The following is a 3,090-nucleotide window of genomic DNA, read 5'->3' on the forward strand; positions in this document are numbered from 1 at the left end:
GTTTAAACTTTAAGGTTTAAACTTTAAGGTTTAAACTTTAAGGTTTAAACTTTAAGGTTTAAACTTAAGGTTTAAACTTTAAGGTTTAAACTTTAAGGTTTAAACTTTAAGGTTTAAACTTTAAGGTTTAAACTTTAAGGTTTAAACTTTAAGGTTTAAACTTTAAGGTTTAAACTTTAAGGTTTAAACTTTAAGGTTTAAACTTTAAGGTTTAAACTTTAAGGTTTAAACTTTAAGGTTTAAACTTTAGCATGCAGTACCTACCGTGGCCACCAGGGGCGCCGAAGAGCAATTTTTTTTTTTTTTTTTTTCTTATCGATAAAATAATTTCTACATACATTATCAAATACTGTATATATTGTGAGCACAAATCACTTCATAGTGAAATTGTGTGTTTTTGATATGACAGGAATTGTTACAAAAAATGAATAAAAATCAGCTCCACCAAGGTGCCTGTTATTGGCCTTTAGGCTTAAACCTTGCGGTGCATGCAGTACCTACCGTGGCCACCAGGGGCGCCGAAGAGCAATTCTTTTTTTTTTTTCTTTTTATCAATAAAATAATTTCTACATACATTATCAAATACTGTATATATTGTGAAAACAAATCACTTCATAGTGAAATTGTGTGTTATTGGCCTTTAGGCTTAGTTTTTTATGCCTTGGGCATGTGTTTTGCCGAGAAACGCTTACCTGCCGAGATATTCTTAAAGATTCGTTTTTGTAAAAATGTGATATTCAAGGTTGTACCGTGAGAATCTCGTCCCTTCCCATGCCGAGTTCAAACTTTAAGGTTTAAACTTGCGAAGCGTGTGGTACCTACCGCGTCCACCAGGGGCCCCGAAGAGCAGTTCTTTTTGTTTTGGGATAATGTGCTGATTGGTTCATGTTTGATTTTCATAATTCTTCTAATGCAATGTGGGTTGCTGGATGTTTAACGACCAAATAAAGTTTTTAAAGAATCTTTGTGTATTTTTTATGCAGCTGACTGTGTACACATATAATAACTAAACCTTCATGTTAATCCTCCATGCCATTTTTGCTGTATTATAAGTTTTCACATTTAGTTTCACAGCTTAAATTAGTAAAAGCAGAAACATCTCAAGTTGATTTCAGCTTTAAGCTACTAATTTAGCCAGCAGTTTATTTTTTGCAGTATTCAGACTGAAGATGTTTTTTTTAATAAAACAGATGAGAATCTTTTCAATCAAAACTTGTTTAATTAAATCAGCTATTGAATTAGAATAATAACTTGTATAAAACTGCCATTTCTGTCTGGTTAATGGTGCAGCAGATCCTGCAGGGGGCGCTCTGGGGCCTCAGTGTTCAGGTCGGTTACAGTCACATCTCCCAGACTCCTGAATCTTCTGGTTCCTTCCTGAAATGATTTCCTGCAATAAAATGTTGGTTGGAAATGAGCAGAAAACTGAGAAAAACCTGAAAAAGTTCAAATGTGACCTAAAGTTTTACAGCTCAACTCATACAAAGGAAAACATGAAAATAAAGGTGTTTATTGTCAGCTGGGTCAGGGGGCGGAGCCTCAGGTGTGTCAGCTCTAGTCAGGTTTGGATCAGAACCGGTTCAGACTCCGTGCAGCAGCAGAGCAGAGTCTGTATATTTTTGTTATTTAATCAATTATCTTAAGAAAGCGAAATTGATAGGATATAAGGTTTCTTTTCTTTTTCTTTTTTGGGGGGGCTTGGGAGTAATATATATGTAGCATCCCGATCCACACTCCATTCCAGTTCATGGCGGTAATGCACATCAATAAGTTGCTTGCCAACCGCCAAAAAAGAAGAAGAAGAGGAGCAGCGTCTGGATCAGGTGAGTGTTTTGCTGATGTTTTATTTACAATGTGAAATTAATCCACAGCATAAACAACTAAGCAGGTGTAAGTGAACCAGGGTGTGATATTATTTAAAACAATGTGGTTGCAAGGAAGTAAATTTGGTAAGACTTTATTTGAAGGGGTGCACGTAAAAAGGACATAGGATTCTTTATAAATGTTGTCATGAAATGACACTTTTTATACAGGGTTTACACTTTTAATTGACTTTTATGTAATGTTTTAGCGTAAGTGTGCATAAAAATCTCATTATTTACCAAAAAAATTGACAAAGTTTACACTTTTACTGTGTGGGTTATTGAACAAAACTATAACGCTGCCCTTAGATCAAATATAACTCGGATTAAATTAATGAATGAAATATAAAATCAGTATTCCTGGATGTAGAAAATGTTTCTGTAAGGATGCAGTTGTGACCTCACACCACTAGGGTGCGCTAGCGGCCGCGCTGTTTCTCTTCTCTCTTGGAATAGAAGTAGCGAGCACGTTACCTTGTACAGTGCGCATGCTCACTGAGCATTGTTGTTGTAGTCAGCTGGTGGTTGTCATTCTGGCGAAAAGTGGAGAAAAATATCAAGTGAAACGGAGCAAAAGCCGAACGGATTGAAATATTTTACAGAAACGACAGTAGGTGTCGCTGTTTTCGCTTTATAACTAACAGTGCCGCTTAATTTTATTTAAAATTAGAGCAAGTCGGTCGTTTCTCCGCAGGTGGAGCGCTCGGATGGAGGCAGAGCCGGAGGACCAGGAGGAGGAAGAGGCGGCTGCCGCCATGCTGTGGTCCATCCAGGAGGCTCTGGAGAGGCAGACCCAGCAGATCGGAGCGTCGGCCTGCGGGGCCACAGCGGTGGTGGACGTCCTGAAGGCCCTCGGAGTGGATGTTGCGCCGGAAGAAGCTGACCGCTGCGTCCAAACCCGCCTGAGGGATATATTATGGGATGTTGGTGCGTGAAGAATAGTTTTTGACATGTTTGCCAGCGAAATAATGTGCAGCTGTTCATTTCTATTGAGACTAGAACGGATAGCAGTGACAGAAAATGTATTTTCTTTGTCATCATTTTCTGTATTTAAAAGCTGTTGATTGTGTTGGAGTACAGAGAGTAGAATGTAAATGTGCAAGTTGTAATTTGTAAATGATTTGAGGGGATCTGGATGAATAAACGTTATGTTCAGGTCTTAATTGAGTTACTCGTTACAATCCTAAACAAGTGGGTTTTTAGTGGAGATTTAAAGGAAGTCAGTGTT

The sequence above is a fragment of the Xiphophorus hellerii genome, unplaced genomic scaffold (assembly GCF_003331165.1).
Source record: "Xiphophorus hellerii strain 12219 unplaced genomic scaffold, Xiphophorus_hellerii-4.1 PGA_scaffold_80__1_contigs__length_49999, whole genome shotgun sequence".
NCBI lineage: Eukaryota > Metazoa > Chordata > Actinopteri > Cyprinodontiformes > Poeciliidae > Xiphophorus > Xiphophorus hellerii.